Raw genomic sequence first — 18,733 nt, forward strand, 5'->3', positions numbered from 1 at the left:
TAGAGTTGGTGTGAAAGTCAGACCCCACTCTCCACTCAACGGTGGAGAATGTCCTGCCCATCAGCTAGATCTGGGTAGGGGTTAGAAGTTTACTGCCCATATTGTCCTTGGCTGGTGCCATAGTTTGAGCAGGATACCTGGACCCAGATCCATGCGTCATAATGTTCTTCTTGTAGGTTTCTAGGGCCCTCTAGATCCTTCTATTTCCCCATTCTCCCACGCTTCTCTCACCTAAAGTCCCAATAGGATGTCCTCCCTTCTGTTCCACTTTCCTGATAAGTGAAGACTTTCATGGGACATGCCCCTTGGGCTAGTGTCTAGATATAAGTGAGTACATACCATTTGACTCTTTCTGCTTCTGGGTTAACTCACTCATGACGATCATTTCTAGTTCCACCCATTTGTCCACAAATTTCGGGAATTTCTTGTTTTTAATAGCTGAGAAGTATTCCATCGTGTAAATGTACCACAGTTTCTTTATCCATTCTTCCACTGAGGGACACTTCGGTTGTTGCCATGTTCTGGCTATTATGGGTAAGGCTGCTATGAACATGGTTGAGCATATGTCCCTGTTGTGTGGTGGAGAATTTTCTGGGTATATTCCAGGAGTGGAATAGCTGAGTCTTGAGTAATCTCTATTCCCAGTTTTCTGAGATAGCGCCAGATATATTCCCAAAGTGGCTGTACTAGTTTGCATCCCCACCAGCAATGAAGGAGTGTTCCTCTTTCTCCACATCCTCACCAGCATGTGGTGTCACTTGAATTTTTGATTTTAGCCATTTTGATGGGTGTAAGATGGAATCCTAGTGTCGTTTTGATTTGCATTTCTCTGGTGACTAATGACGCTGAGCATTTCTTTAAGTTTTTCTCAGCCATTTGATATTTCTCTGTTGAGAATTCTCTGTTTAGTTCTGAGCCCTATTTATTAATTGGGTTATTTGGTTTGGTGGTGTTTAATTTCTTGAGTTCTTTATATATTTTGGCTATTAGACCTTTGTCAGATGTAGGGTTGGTGAAGACCTTTTCCCAGTCTGTGGGCTGCTGCTTTGTTCTGTTGACAGTGTCTCCTGCCTTACAGAAGCTTCTCAGCCTCATGAGGTCCCATTTGTTAATTGTTGATCTTAAGGCCTGGGCTGTTGGTATTCTAATTGAGTATTTTTGCATCAATGTTCACAAGGGAAATTGGTCTGAAATTCTCGTTATTGGGTCTTAATGTGGTTTAGGTATCATGTAACTTGGCCTTCTAGAACGAGTTTGGCAAGGTTCCTCTGTTTCTATTTTGTGGAATAATTTGAGGAGCCTTGATATTAGCTCTTCTTTGACATTCTGGTAGAATTCTATGCTGAAACCATCTGGCCCTGGGCTTTTGGGAGGGCAGAATTTTAATGACTATTTCTATTTCCTATGGGTTATAAGTCTAAATTGTTTACCCAATCAGTGCAAACTTGTACAACGAGACCTAGCTATACCACTCCTGGGTATATCCAAAAGATGCCCCATTATACAAAAAGGTCATTTACTCAGCTATGTTCTATTCATTATAGCCAGAATCTGGAAACAACTCAGATGTCCCTCAACCGAAGAATAGATAAAGAAACTGTGACACATTTACATGACAGAATACTACTCCACTATTGAAAACAAGGAAATAATGAAATTTGCAGGCAAATAGGCGAAATTAGAAAAGATCATCCTGAGTAAGATAAGGCAGACCCAGAAAGACACACTTGGTATGTATTCACATATAAGTGGATATTAGCCATATAGTACTGCATAACCATACTACAATTCACAGACCCAAAGAAGCTAAGTAACAAGAAGGGCCCAAGGGAAGATGCATGAATATCACTGAGAAGGGGAAGAGAAAGGACAGGATAGCAGAGAGGGTACTGAGGGAAATGAGGGTGGTGATCTGATGTAGGAAGAAGAGGGCTGGAAGACAAATGGCTTGAAGAGAGAAGAGAAACCTTGGCCTGGGGCATCTATGAGACAGGCTGGAGACCCATGACAGGACAAACTCCTGGGTGGATACAGGGGTGACTCTAGCAGAGACCCCTACTAGCAGAAGACATAGAGACTGAAGAGGCCACCCTCTCACCAGATAGGACTTCTAGTAGAAGGAGGGGAACACCAATCCACCCACAAAAACTTTGACCCAAAATTTACCCTGCCTGCGAGATGTGTAGGCATAAAGAAAGAGCAGAGATTGAGGGAATGACCAACTAATACCTAGCCACACCATGCAAAAGAGCCAACCCCTGACACTATTAAGGACACTCTGCTATGCTTGCAGATGGGAGCCTAGCATAGCTATCATCTGAGAGGCTCCACCTAGCAATGAACCCAAACAGATGCTCAGAGTCACAGGCTATAATTGGGCAGAGCACAGAAAACCTTGTGCAAGAGTGGGAGGACGGATAAAAGGATGGAGAAGGAACAGTAGCTCTACCAGAAGACCAACAGAGTCATCTAATCTGGGTCCATGGGGAGTCTTGAGAAGACTAAAAAACCAACCAAGGACCATATATAGACTGGACCTAGGTTCCCTACACATTTGTACACGATGGGCGGCTTGGTCTTCATGTAGTTCCCCTAGTAAGGGGAGCACAGGCTTTCTTATCTAAGACTTTCTTACATGATTTTCAATTACTTCCTTCTGGCGGGGCTCCCTTGCCAGGCAACCATGGTAGAGTATGCATTCAGTCTTGATGTGACTTGACATTCTGGGATGGTCAGTTAAGGGGGAGATCCCCTTTGCTAACGGGTTGGGGAAAGGAGACATGGGGAAGAGGGAAGGAGGAATAGAAAGAGAGGAAAGAGGAGGGCTGCAATTGGGATGTAAATTGAATGAATAAATAAATTTATAAAAATTCCTCACAGTGGGAGTTAGTTAATTTCACATATAGTGAGGTTGACGACAGATTAGTCAGATAAGCCATTACAGCATCTAAGGTTAAAGTTCTAAACACTAAACAAAATTATGTGGAACATACTTTTAAAAAGTATGTTCAGGGCTAGAGAGATGGCTCAGTGTGTGAAGGCTTTTGTCAGGCCTGGCCACCTGAGTTTGGTACCGGGTAGAAGTGCAGAAGCTGCTGTAGCATACTGTTCTCTGACCTCCACACATGGGCAGTAGAGCGGATGTCACGTGCAAGCAAGTAAATGCAACAGAGAAGTGTTAAAGTTCGGTTTCTGGCAGTCAACGCTGATGCTACTGGTTTGCCATCAGGCCCCATAGTTAAGCAAGGATTCTATTTTGTTTTATTTTCTCTAGTTTTGTCTTGCTTATATATTTGCATGATAATAATGTGTTTCTAAGATGAGCTCTCAGCAAATCTGTTGCCTGGCTTGATGTGTAGCCCATAGATGCTATTTTTGTGTAAGAGAGATGCCCTCTGAGAAAATAAAAGCATAGTCTGTGGCTATCCAACTGTTTGCGTCTGGGCAAAACTAGCTTATTCTTGGAAAACGTGAAGTTTCCTCTTTGTCTCTTAAACACTATACTTTGAAGTATTGGTCTTCTCGAAACCAATGTGTAATAAAGAATGCTAGAACTCTAACTAGATTTGGAATGGTGATTAAGCTTCTGAAACAAGTTACAAACTCCAGGCAAAAACTGAAAATACAATCACACATGCTAGTAGCAAAGTGATTTCATTGTCAACTTTAAAATATTAGATGATAATTCCAAACCTGGTTTGCCCATCCCTTTCCTTCCATACCCTTTGGATCAGACCATCAATAAACTCTTCTGATTCTCCCTACCACTGTTTCCTAAGAGTTCTCCCTGCCACCTTTCCTCTTTGTTAATTATTTACTTTACATTCTGACTCCAGTTTCCCCTCCTTGCTCTCCTTCCAAGTCTTCCCTTCAACCCCTACCCCATCCACTCTTTCTCTGTTTCTATTCAGAAAAGGGCAGCCCTCCCATGAGCATCAACCAACCCTGACATATCATGTTGCAGAATAACTGGTTATGTCTTCTCCTACTGAGGCAAGACAGTCAAGGGGAAGGGTCCCAAATCTGTGTTATATTCTTAACTGAAGCCAGAAGTGACTTCCTGAAGCACAAATCCCACTGAATCAAGATTTGACCTCTCACACCTTGGCCAATCATGACTTTCAGAAGAACATGCAAATGTTTCCCACCCACAAAATGGGATCTTTCTGACAATATTCTTTGCAGAGTCTGGAACATTCCATCCATCTTTCATACCACACACTTCTATAAAAATATACCCTGTGAGCTAATTACAAAATATCCCACAATCTGCTATACTTCTATTTTGAAGCTTTGATCATTCTTTGAAATAAAATTTCACTAGAAATTGCTATTCAATGACTACTCATCTGATAGAATATGGAACTAAGGAAACTGATTCATGATTTTTTTTTCTAGGCCAGAAAAATCTCTAAAGTGATGAGAAATGTTATTAAACTTAAAGACAACTAGACCTGCTAGCACACACCTGGAATTCCAGCACTCTAGAGGCAGATAGAAGAGGATGTCAGCAGGCTCGAAGCCAGCCTGGGCTATGTCCAAAGTCCTAGGCCATCCTGGGCTACATAACAAAACCCTCTTTTAACCCTTCTCACAGAAAAAAAAATGTTCCAGATAGTAAGGATGGAGAGCTAAGGCTGGAAACTGATTTGCATGATGAGTTTCTTTTCCCATATTTTGAACCATACAGTTGAAAAGCTATTTCTGAAACCCATACCAAATCAATTTTTATTCTACATAAAGTTTTCAAAATATACCGTTGAAAAATAATCAAAGTAAAAGACTGAGAATTTTCACAAAGAATAAGTTGGAGATAGTACTGGGCATCAAATTGAACTCTTCACTGAGATGACCAGCCTCAGCCAAGTGAGGAAGCTCATGACCACCCACAGAGCAGAGCAGAGTCAGAAAGTGCGCACTTCATAGAATGCTGAATGCTGCTCTAAGATGTTTTACTTTTTATAGGCAGATGACACGCTGCCTATTTTCTAATATCTAATTTCTCCTTTATTAATTCCGAAGTTCTCAAGTGGCTTGATAAAATCTGAAAACAAATTTCCCCGTGTTTAAATAATAAAACAGAATTAACTCTCTCTCTTGAAGGATTTATTTATTATTTTTCTTCATATGTATGTGTTTTATATGCCTCGACGTATGTGTATGTGTACTATGTGTGAGTCTGTGTGTATGTGTGTATATGTGTCTATGGGTATGCTGTGTATTTGTGTGTATGTGTGTGTGTGTGTGTGTGTGTGTGTGTGTGTGTGTGTGTGTGTGTGTGTCCACAAAGGCCAGAGTAAGGCGTCTTATCCTTGGAGCTTCTCCAACAATGCATGGACTAGAATCTGGACTCCACCCCTCTGATACAGCAATAAGTGCCCCTAACCACCAGGCCACCTCTCCGAGACCACATCTATCATTTTCATTATGAAGAATAGACAGGAAACCTTCCATATGGGAAAAAATGTGGAGCATCAGATCCAAAGGAAGCACAGAGAAAGAATCTTTATCAAGGAAATGTTTTCAATTAAGCAAGCTGGTGTTTTCTACGTACCTCACCGAGCTGTATCACTGGGCCAACATTTGAGCAGAACAAAATGAGAAACTCACAACCAATAGGTTAGAAAAGAAGCAATTGGGGAAAGGAGGGAAGAATAGAAGAGAGAGGGAAAGAGAGTGGTAGAAAAACAAGGATGGTAAAATGTGTCCAATGCCCTGAAGGTAACTGTACATATGTACAGAGCTGGCACTGTTCCCAGATCAGCCCATGAGGCTGCTGCAATTCTCACTCGCTAATAGGAAATAGGCTTTACTTACCCTGATGAAAAAAGAACTCTCCTAAACCAAATATTAAGACATACTGGATTTCAACATCTCCCTCATTTCTGACAGTATAAATATTTATTTTTTACTATTAATCTCAATAAATCTTGGAGTTCCGCCAGTTGAAGATGCAGAGAGGAACCATCCAGATTAACATTATGTTACGGACGTAGTCTGCGTTTGGAGTCAGTTGTCAAGAGAAACATTGTCTTTGAGACCAGTAAATCATTTTAGTTTTTATGTTGTCTTCATGTCTTACATTATATTTCCCAAAGTAAGCCCTGCTCTTGCAAGAAGCGGTGACACTTGAAAGGTGGGTATGAGAGAAGTTTTCAGGCCATTCCGTATTGAATCCACCACACTGCAATATAAGAGCAAACTGCTATAAATTGGAAACCATCTATGTACGAGATCTGAATCCGGTATTCATGACTATGAACTATTTTATCTTTTTTTAATAAACAAAAGAACGAATGTATATATGATTTAGTTAAAATTTAACAAAATATAATATTTTTACTGACTTTTCTTTCTTTTCTCCACAAAAAAACTTCTTGGCTTTGGATAAAATGTTCCATCATGTGTGTGTGTGTGTGTGTGTGTCTGTGTGTGTGTGTGTGTGTGTCTGTGTGTGTGTGCGGATGAGGTAAGTTGCAAACATCTACTTCATTAGATATGATTTTAAAATCAATAACCAGATTTAAAGGCTCATTTTGGTGATCACTACTGAGAATTAACCCTTCTTAGATAATTGCCATGTTTAAAATCAGTTCTATTCCTTGAAAATAAGCCTACGCAAATGCATTCTAAGGGTTTTATTTTATAACAGATATTTAAAGAAAATATTTTTCCATGTCCTTGCACTTGATTAGTGTATAATCTTCTGAGACTGTTGGAAGGAAATATTAATGCTAAGAAAGAAAAGCTGTTTGCCTGTCAAATCAAAGAACTCTTCGCCCAAGCACCAAAGCTAGAGATGCTCTGTGCTTTGAAATGCGCCCTGCACTGTTAAATCAGCTAAGTGGTTCTATCTGTAAAAACTTAAGCAAAATCTTTTGGTTTGGGAATAAGAGCCTCCAGAAGCTAGTATCACCAAGATCAGCTACATGCCACAATTCAGTTTGTGCCTGTGTGTGTGTGTGTGTGACCAGGGGGATTTTATTTTGCCAAATATCCAAACCAACCCAGGCTTAGAAATCTTCCAAGGACATAGGGGAGAAGAAAAATCCTACCAAGGTAAATTCCTCCACAGCTCACCTGCTTTATGCACTGAGGAACCGGGCCCACAACTGACGGCACTTAGGAGCTTGGTGAGGTGGGGATGAAAGGATGTTGAGATAGGGTCTCTCTATGCAACCCTGACTGTCCTGGAGCTAACTATGTAAACCAGGCTGGCCTAGAATTCACAGAGATCCACCTGGGTACAGGGATTAAAGGTGGTGTGCTACTGTGCTGTATTTTCTAAATGTATTTAATCCACACACATGAATTAGGTCCACGCACACATTAAATAAAATTATAGTATCATTAACTACAAACAAACATACTTTATGGTGATAGATTTTGTTAATAGACGTATATACAATTCATTAAAGTTTTTAAAACATTCTCCCCATTAATTCACTTTTGATGCTAGCAAGGATTATAATTTCCCAATACTGTTATCTCACTGCCCTCTAATATCCACTACTTAATATAAAGGGTTAATTTTTAAATATAATTTTGAAAAAAATATGATCTCTATGAAGCTCTAGGTGGTAACAAAGGAAAGCTGGTGTAGGGATAACCTTGGACATATACAAAAAGAAACCCTGAGTGCAGGGAGGAAAACATTCTCATTACTGGTGTTGGAACCTCTAAGTCTAGACCCTGAACTTCTCCAAGTATGCAGAACAAGTGAGCACTTCGCTCCTACTACAGTTTTTCTTCCAGCACGCTTTCATTGATGTCATATTTTGGTTTTGACAGCAACCCTACAATGGACAAAGAACGATTGTTATTCATCCAGCGCCGAAAAAAAAAAAAAAAAAAAAAAAGGTTAGGTCAAGCAACTTGCTTACAGGCATAAAGTCAAGATTCAAAACAACAGCTCTCAGAGCAAGCCTACACTTCCTGTAGATACACTAAATACAAGTGCCTCCAACACTGTATGCATTGTGCAACAAAACATTCATCCTGCACTAGCAAAAACACACATGCACGCGAGCCTCGCTTGTTTTCTTGTATAGCCTTAGGGCGCTCCACTTTAAAATATTCTTCAATCTGCATTCCTTCTATTTTCTTGGCCAGTCACGAGCATTTTGGTAAGTCCTCGTGGTTTGTAGATGGTTTTAATAATGTTTTAATGTAATTAATGATTTAGCTTTCTCCTTGTAAATCATTATGAGAATAGAGCAGAAGAGGTGCTATAAAATTACACAAATCTCTCACAGCCCCCTGGGAGATGGACAACTGTGGGTATCGGGAGGCAAAGACGGGGATCGCTGTGAGTTTGAGGCCAGCCTGGTCTACAAAGCGAGTCCAGGGCAGCTAAGGGTACACAGAGAAACCGTCTCGAAAAAAAAAATAATAATAACAACAACAACAAAACATTCTAAAGAGACTCCCCCGTGTCCCAGCTCCTGTACAGTAGATGTAAGCACCATGGGCCAAAAGGTTTGAGGGTTTTCAGGGGCATCAAGAGCAAGAAATCTTGTCCAGGTTCTCCCTGGACCTCCAGAAAGGGCTTTGCGTCAGTTCTGCAAACATCAGTGGGTAAGAGTCACCAACGCCGAGTAACACAGCGCGCATGGGCAGGAAGAGGCTGAGCTAAGTGCTTGGCGTTCCCGGTTCCTCTGTGGTATGGGGAAATCCTGAGCGTTCTTCTGTGCCTCTGAGGCAGAAGTCATATGTACCTGTGTATATGTCCGGGTGGAAACAATGATGTAGGGGGAAGGAAGGTGATGACGAGGAGGCCCAGGGGAACCTGTAACAGGCTAGAGCCAGGAGGAGCTGAAGTGGAACATGTCCATATGTACGGTGGGTGACTACACCCTACATCACCAGGACAAATAAAACACGCAGTCGCTCTGCAGGCAAGAGCAACGCAAAGACGCCGCCCTCTTCTCCTTTCCCAGGACTCAAAGGCTGTCAACACTTGTCCTTACCTTGGGTGATGAAAGGGAGAGGTAGAAATATCCGTGCGGTGATCAAGAGGCCAGTCTAACGGACGCTAAATGTTCTAAATTCAAGAATAAAATTCCCCCACACTATACAGCATGCTGAAGATGGGGCAGAGTGGGGCCTGATGAGCAAAAGCCGTAGCAGCCATAAAAATAAAAAGGCAGTGCTCTCTCTCTCTTTGCACATCTGAGAATTGCTGTATTTTTAAACCACTACGGATGCAACGCACATTTGAGGTTTAGAAAGTAGTTATTTTAAACTTAAGATATACACACATGATTCTCTCCTTTTAAGATAAACATTTTTATCCTTGGTCACTCGATTCTTTTTTTTAACTATTGTCCCCTCCTTGGGGCTTATTATTCCCTTTAAAGTAAGATGACATAGAAACTGAAGAAGCAGGATGTTCCTGAAAATAGAGCGGCATTTGTTTTGGACTCATTTGTGCCCCCCAAAAACAATGAAACTACATCTTTTTGCACCATTGGAAACTTTACAGGATGCCAGTATCATACCAATTTACTGCAAGTGCTTTCAAATCACTTTGCAAATATAATACAATATAAATAATTCTGTGCACTTTTTTTTTTTCTACTGTTCCCAAAAGATAATCAGGGCCCTTGTCCTACTCTCCTGAAGTCAAGACGGAGTCAAGCAAGGAACTCCCTCGTGCTCCACTTCATCTCCTAGTACCTATTGACCGAGCCAGATGTTGGCAGGTATAAAACCGGAGACAGCTGGTTATCTAGCCCCTTAGGGCCAAATGCTCTAAAAAATCACTTTTGTAGCACACATCCTGATTCTGAATCTCTAAGCTAATTATCAGGGTTGTGATTCTCCACCTAATCATCTGTACTATGCCTCCAGAGTAAGATGAAATCTAAAAATTAACACTTAGTATGCAGAACTTGTACACAGACAAACTGCAGATGGCTCATGCAGGCTTAAATCATTACGGCACTTTCTGCGTGTGTGTGTGTGTGTGTGTGTGTGTGTGTGTGTGTGTGTGTGTGTGTGTGTGTGTTTCTTACGTTTGTGAACTCATCAAAACTGTTCCCTGAGCACTTGCAGGCACTTCACTTTAGGAAGACAAGAGAACATAGAAATGTAACCTGTTTCTCACTCCCTGTTAATCTCATGGAGCCAAAGGGGCAGCTTTATGTCTAATGGTCCATAGAAGACAAATAAGAACCACCGAGAAGGGAGGCACAGGATTTCCACATGAAAGACAGGTGATGAGCGCTTAGGGCCACGCCGTTGATGTTCTAGTCCAAAGGCTGTCTGGAGGAAGCATTGCTCCACATGAGTGCTGGGGGAAAGGAACGCAGCAACACGGCCTGGCAAAGCGGAGTGTGGAATTTGACTGGCCATGGAGAACCATTGCAGAACATGAAAAGGTATGCAGGAAAAGAAGTTTCTTCCTTTCTTTCTTTTGAATTGCTGGAAGTCTGCATAGTGTGAACTGGGCAGCTCCCAAGACTAGGCACTCGGGTATATGTCCTACCATTCTCACCTTGGTGGTCAAGACAGCATAGAAATTAAGGGTTTCAGTCAAATTAATTACTGGTTAACATGGCTACAGGTACATGCTACCTTTAATGTGCTTCCATGGTGCTTTACATATAAAAAAGGGGAATTAATTAAAGTATCTTTATTAAACTGTCATAGAAATTATTTAACTGGCATGGAGGGTGTATTTTCTTTTCTGCCTACCTTATGACACTGGAAGACATGAGACTGATTTTTTTTAAGAAACAGAAGCATACAGATACAGAAAGATAAAAATAAGGAGCAAACAGAAGCCTTGGTCTAGGAACAGTGTGAGTATGCCTTTACTATGTGAAATCACTTGTGGTAAGCTCATTCCTAAGTATGTTAGCTCCACCTCCCCTGTATTCGTCCTACCAGGATGGGTGGAGCATCTGCTTTCTTGTGACTAGCAGGTGACAGTCAAGAACGGAAGCCAGGCTGCCCTGATATGAGAGTATCATTACTCAATGTATGGTCCTGGCTACACAGAAGGATCTAGAGAAACACACAGGGATGTGAGGAGTGCAGAGGCCTGTGACAGAGTATTTCTAACTTTCAATCCAGAGCCACTCAGGCATTCATCCTTTACAGGAAACCCGTTCACTCAGATACCTTTGTTCTTTACTTTTTAAAACTATCCACCAGTCTAGAGGGGTTTCCCGAGAAGTTACCGGGACACTGTTGCTAGGGAGAGACAGAGAAAAGTGTTTCCTCAACCAAGATCCAAGATAAGGAATCAATGAGAGATCAAAGGAAGGATGTCCACATAAGTACAATTTGTTGGAGCCATGAGTTCAATGGGGTTATTTACAGGAGTCTGGATAAAGGGTTATTTACATGAACAAGAATCACTCAAGGGCAGCTGTAGCTGGTGAAAACTGGTGCCCTGGAGCACAGTGCAAGAAGTCAGGCAACTCAATGGGTCAGACTGGGTCTCTCAGGGCAGCTAAGCTGCTCTAAGCCTCCTCCAGGTAGCCCTGCTCCTGTCTTTCTTCTAGCAAGTTCGGCTGGTCTCCTCCTTGGAAGTCATTACCACTAGGCCTAGAGAGATGGCTCAGTGCTTAAGAACACTTCTTGCTCCTTCCAGAGGTCCAGAGTTTAGTTCCCTGCACCCATATGGTCACAACTGTCTGTAACTCCATCTTCAGGGCATCTGATACCCTTTTCTGGCCTCTTTGGGCATCACACACACATGTGAAGTACATACTTACATGCAGGCAAAACACTTCCTACATACAAAATAAAATAAATCTAAAATAATTTGAAGAACTTACTGTTTATATAACTTGAGGGACAGAGAAGGCTGTGTATCTGGTCAGTTTCAGAGACTTCCCAAGTCTCCCGAGTTGTTTACTTTCTGAGTCTTAATGAGTCATTCTTTATAATTTTCTACTTTATAATGTTTACGTTTTAATGGGGTTCTTAACTAGCTCTAAGAAAATGGCAACATAACAGAGATTTAGCGGTGAGAGCTCTTCTGTTCATACTGAGCATCCAAACCATATTTCACACAGCATGTCTGTGCAGTTTCTGAGTGAATAGAGAGCTTCGGTTCACTTTAAAACAGTAAGCAAATTTAGCAAAAGCAAGTAAGCAAATAAGTTAACAAAACAATGAAACATACATCTGATAGTGGGCAGTGGTGGCCAATGCCTTTAATCACAGTGCTCAGGAGGAGGCAGAGGCAGGCGGATCTCAGTTCAAGGCCAGCCTGGTCTACAGGAGGAGTTCTGGGGAAGCCAAGGCTACCTCAAAAAAAAAAGGGGGAATGAAACATATGTTTATACATAAACAACTTACAAATTAATAACAGGAAGCAAATTTTAAAACTTAAGTATTTATAATTCATAACATATTTCTACTTTTCTGAATATATTTTCTACTTCATCAATAAATGTCAAAAATTGAAAATATTCATGAGCTGAAAGACTGGTGCACCAGAAGCTAAGATATCCACTGTTCAGTTGGAAATCTGCCTCTGCAGGCAAAAGTACAATCCTGGTGCTCTGACCTCACTCCCTAAAATTCACATAAAGATGTGTGGAAAGAAACAGACTCTACAGAGTTATCCTTTGAGCTACACACATGCACGCACACGCACACACACACACACACATATGTGTGCACATTCATGTATACACATGCACACACCCACGTACATGCACATACATGCATGCGTGCACACACACACATACACACACTCACACATGCGCACACACCCATGCATGCACATTACCGTTATTGTTATTATTATTAACTTGTTTAGTTTGAAAACAATACATTGCACTGTATGATAACCAACAATTGATGCAATAATAATATTTATCTTATGAAGCTAGGAAATAAACCATAAGCAACTTTTAAATAAATTTAAATCTTAATGTCTTAAACATTCCTCATTATGTGAATGTTATGTAAATGACATGTAATAAAGTAACTTTTTCCTTTTCTGGTTCAAGTATTACTTCAAGTAAATGAGAGAAAGAAGAATCATAACTTACTTTATTAAGAGCCAAACTTTACAACTCATATTTCAAATTCCAGCTAAATTAAAAGTGGAGTCAGGTGGAGCACACCATTATATCTCTCCACCATCCTCATTAAATTTTACTTCAATGGGGAATTCCATCATTTTTCCCCTCGATTTTCCCATTATTCTTGTATTTTACACCAATACACCTGATAATCTGCTTCAGATTCTTGAGGATCTTAAGCAGAGGCCTTAATTGTGTCTAGTTTTTCTGTACAATTATTGCTTTTGTGTGGATTATCAACTGTTCCAAAACAGGCCCCAGTGACTACTTGGCAAAAATCAACAAGCAAAGCTGAAGCTAAAGTTCTCTCTCAGGCATCTATGCAGCAAATTGTGTTCCTACAGCAACTCAGCTATCTAATTTTTCAAATCTTGCTGGAATAGCAAGTGGCAAATTAGTGGATTGGTTATATGAACGCTACCTGCAAGTTACTTAAAGCACACCCTTACTTCACATTCAAGTTCTGTCTGGATGTAATTGACTTAACAAGCAAGTATTTATCACACTTACTGCGGGAAAACATTAATTACCTTTGATCCTGCAGAACCTCACACCCACACACGCTAAGAAAATTTGACCATGTTAAAAAGTCACTTAGATAATTAAAATGCATATTGTATTAATTCCTTAGAAATGAGTATTGTAAATGTAGAACTACCCACAATCACATTCTTGAATTTGAAACAAAAGTGTATAAATCATGGAACAGTAGATTGTAGAATTACAAAAAAAAAAAAAAAAAATGCTAGAGTACACAGTTAAGACAAAGTCAGTAGTTTCACCTTTCCAAATCAGAGAGGCTAAAATATTTTTAGAGAGCAACGTGTCACCTTGTCTATATGTCACCCAAACACTGGTAAGTTATAAAGCATCTTTACTGTCTAACATAAAGACAACATGATTGTTAAATTTTGGTGTGTCTAAATATTGCCCAATCTTTAAGATCCTTGACAAAAAAAAGCAAAATGCTATTTTATTTCAAGTTTTAGAACAATTATGAGCATAGATCAAATAGCTAATAGTATTTAATTAACAACAACAGCAACAAAATTAACAGGATGCCCAAAACATAGTTCATTCAGGAATGACTAGATGTTCCATGAAGTGGTAGCTCAAACTCATTGACTTATGACCATTGCTAAGAATTTTTAAAGTAGCTAAGGCATGTTCTTTTCTTGAGTATTCGACTCCATGTACCCACATGGAGGACCAGGATTGCAGGTACCAGCAATGTAGAGCCCCGTCTCCACTGCCATCACAGTTGGTATGTTTTTCCCACAACCCTGGCTTCCCATCATGCTGGGCATTACCCTGGTGATTCAGGACATGCCTCCTGTCATGGTAAGCCCTCTAAGCAAACACTGGCAAGCAGTGCTTTTTAGCTAAGGAAAGAGCAAATTTTGTAGGTAGGGGTGTATGTGAAGTACGCTTGTATTGGATTCAACCAAACTGTTATGTCCATCTGCCATGTAGCACCCTTCCCAGGCAATTTTAGTGTTGTTGTTGTTTTTTTATCGTGTGTTGTTTATGTTCTACTTGGTCACTTAAGAAACTGGTCCACGTATGAAAGAAGTTCTCTGCTGCACCTAAACCGACTTCAGGCATCTATTATTACACAGATTCTGCAGATCTTTCCTGATGCCAAGAAATACTTTTCCTCAGCACCAAGTAGATCATATTTGAATATTTACATCTCTCATGGAAGCGTCACATACCCATAATGCATCGCATATTCATAACAACTTGATTTTAATATGTAAATCTCTGTAAATATGGATATTTAAATCTCGAGGCAGATTTCCCATAAGCAGAGCATATCTATAATGTAACTTGATATTTGCCTAATACCAAAATGCAACCCAAAAAGTTAATGCTAATCATCTGTTGGTGACACTTACTGAAGGGGCTTTCTCCTACTGCACTGAAAAGGCCAGTGCAGGAATATCCTGAGGCACATAAGCGGGAGACTTCCCTAGAGCAGAAGAGGAGGCCAATTCCATCTGAGTTCTGAGGGACAAGATAAGACTTACCACTTGGCCCTTCTTAACTTAAAAGAAATGCAACTAGGCTAAAAAACATCAATTAAATATTTAGCGAGACTCCATTGTGTATAGCCTTCCTAGTTAACACAGAAAGTGAGATATTTTATAAGAATGCTATCTGTCATCACTCTAACTAAAGAGGTGAGTGACTAAACAATGTCCAGAGGAAAACTAACATGTAAATTATGCCGTAGACGGGATCTGTCATAGTATTCTATAAGGATATGATGGAGGACTGAAATAGGGGGTCGTAGAACTGGGCATGATGCAGGGGAGGTCGATAAACACTTCAGAACTAGATCGCTGAATTGCAGGATAAGAAGATTTAAAGTTGACACATTACTAACTTGAAGTGGATAACAATTCCATTAAGATTCAAAACATAGGAACAGAAAAATTTAAGGCAAAAAATATAGTGGCTTAAATTCACGTTGTTTTTCTCTTTAGTATGGGAACTTGGGTATTTTCTTAAGCCAACCACACTCTAGAAACATGTCTTCAAGTGAGGTAAATCCTCCAGCCCAGAGCACATTTTAAATACAACCATTCTTCCTTAGCCTTGAGAGGAGCTGGTTCCAAGACCTTGTGGATACCAGAACCCAAGGCTTCCAAAGTTCCCTATATAGAATAAAATAGTATTTGCATACAACCTGCACTCATCCTCATGAATACTGTAAGTCCATTCTAGCTTACAGGTAGTACTCAACCTGGTATGCGTTCAGTGTGAATACTTGTGATATAGTTTATGGGGACATATCTATATATATAAGCTCAGCTCAACTTTTGATTCTTACATATTCCCTATTGACAGGTAATAAAACACATGACGACAGACGCAGGGATGCGGCTCCTTCAGATTTGGAGTCTTCGGATGCAGGCGTACAGAGAGACAGCTGCAGCGTGTGTTTTCAATGAAGTTGCCAACTCTGCCTCTAAGATGGTTTAGCAGCCTTTACTAATCTGTGGTTCTTATCATACAGATAATAAACTGACCACTGCACAACTATACAGTGAGGAGGGACTACAGAATGAATCAAACATGCTGTCATCTGTATTTAGGGCCCTACAGGAGCAATGAGTGGTGAAGTGGAAAAAATATATATTATGGGATAGAGAATTTATGAATCAAAAGAAAATAGTTTTAAGAAAGTGAATCTGATCAGTTCTACCTGCTACTGTCCTAAAGTCAATGGTGAGGGGGGAAAAGCATGAACATGAAAACAGCACAGGAGAGAGATCCAGTACTCACTGCCAAGACAAGAATTGTTTTTCAAGATAGGGGTGAGCACTCCAAAGAAGGGCAATTGGTATTGGCCTGGCAAGAGAGCGCAGAGAGGACGAGCACTTGTTGCCAATCCTGCCAACCTAAATTCCCTATCCATAACCCACATTACTGAAGGAAAGGGCCAGTCCATTCAATTTGTCCTCTTATCTTCACGTATGCCAGGGCACTTACACACACACACACACACACACACAGAGAGAGAGAGAGAGAGAGAGACAGAGACAGAGACAGAGACAGAGACAGAGACAGAGACAGAGACAGAGACAGAGACAGAGACAGAGAGGGACTCCCCCCTTGTAGAACTGAGGCAAAGACTAACAGATTAATCCAATAGATGCTAGTGGTACAGAACATAACTGTCTAATCTCCCTTTGTGGTTTTAGGGTTCTTCTCGCACACATAATAAGGACTCCTGGTAACGCTAAGAACAGGGAGGGAAGCCGAAGATGCCGCCTCTGGTGTACAGAAGCTTCCTATGAGATTGAAACTAGGAAACGTATTAAGACAGGAAGGAAACAACACAAATTAGCTTCAGGAAGTCCCCCCCCCCAAAAAAAAACAAACAAAACCAATTATCAGTAGGCCCAACCCCCCTTCCCCGGGAGTATAAAACAAGACTGCTGAGAATCACAGAAGACTGAGACAAGCCCAGCTGCCTCCTAGGAGAAGCAGAGACCAGCTGAGCTACCTGCAAAGGACAGTGCTCTTCAGTTTTCAGCTGCTGGCATGAGGACTTTGTGATGTTTCTGCTCCTATCAATAACCCCAATAAAACTCATTTATTGGCAAAGGCTGACTTTGGGGGCATCCATACTCAGGTCTGACATTGTGCCTATCTGGAGTAAAGCAGACATTTGCTCACACCTCCCGCGAAGCAGCATCACACAATGTCCCCCAAAGTTGGGATCTGTCTTCCTTTGGGAATGCTGGTAGGAAGCAGGTAAGTTATGTGTCCTCATAGCTTGTGTATTGGTGGTACGGGCCAAACAGAATACAGCTGTGTTCACCTTTGAGTCTCTGGGCCTAGCACAGCACTGTAGAGTTTCTACTTTTATTGCTGATAGGACTAAATGTCTGTAATATTTAAAATGACTCCCACCAAACAAGACAGTATAAAGACGGGAGTGTCAGGCCAGGACACAGGCAGTCAGGGTTGCAATCTTGCTGTGGAGCTGTGACAAAACTTTTCTCTCCCTGATACTCCTCCCATCCATATTTATACTTTTCCAAACTCACACATTTCTTTAAAGGTGAGCACATCAAAAATGTTTGTGGCAGCCAGACATGGTGGCTCAAGCCTTTAATCCTCACACTCAGAGAGGCAGAGGCAGGCAGATTTCTGGGAGTTCTGGGGTACACAGCCAGGTCTACAAAGCGAGTCCAGGACAGCCAAGGTTACATAGAGAAACCCTGTCTGAAAAAGAAAAAAGAAAAAAATCTTATGAAAGAGTTTAGTATACTTTAAAATGCTATACAAAGGCACATTTTATTATGTTTATTATTATGTTTATTAAAACAAAATAAGCACATTTCCCTTCCAAGGTGGCTTGACTAAACATGTTATTTTATTCTTATTTACCCCTGTTTATATAGGGTTTATTTGAAATCTGATAAACTATTTGCCTATTTATAATGGTAACCCTAATTTGGAATACAGAGACTAATGGCATTGGAAAATTACACTGAAAGGAGTCACCAAGTACTCTGACAGATCATAAATATGGATGACTGGAAAGTAAGATGCTTCGCTTAAGATGCAAATGAGCAAAGAATGAGATGCACAAAGTTGTGCACCAGAGATTCAACTTCTGATGGAGAAGTCCCTGTAGGGTCATCAGACAAAAAGCAGGTTTCTGCTGCCACTCCAGAGCATGGCAGTAGGCATTACCTTGGCCTTTCTTGCCACCTCAATTGAACAGTCTGCCAATATGAAAGAGAGCACAGTGTGTGCGGATGTGCATGGAGAGCCAGCCTCACTCCGTGGTGGCTTTCCAGATGGCAAGGGGTGTCAGGGCTACACCTCAGAAATCTGTACCCTGCTTGCTTTGATCAGCTGATGGCTGAAAAAAAAAGTGTGCTCTGCAGCAAATGGAAAAAGCCATAGTGAGGGTAAATAGTTTCCAAGAAGAGCAACAGTGTCCCGTTACTCAGTCTTCCCTTCCATGACCCTCATAACTTTTGCAAAGTGACTCCCCAAAGATTCACCCCGTCTTATTGCCGTCCAGCTTAAGGTAAGATTCCAATGGAATGCTAGTAGATTATAAGAAAAAAAAAACAAGGTTTAAGGCTGAGACGGTTGTTTGAAGAGAGTTAGACTGAAGAAAACATAGGTCTGTTTATCCATGCAGATATGGTAAT

This window comes from Acomys russatus, chromosome 30 (genome assembly GCF_903995435.1).
Source record: "Acomys russatus chromosome 30, mAcoRus1.1, whole genome shotgun sequence".
Taxonomy (NCBI): domain Eukaryota; kingdom Metazoa; phylum Chordata; class Mammalia; order Rodentia; family Muridae; genus Acomys; species Acomys russatus.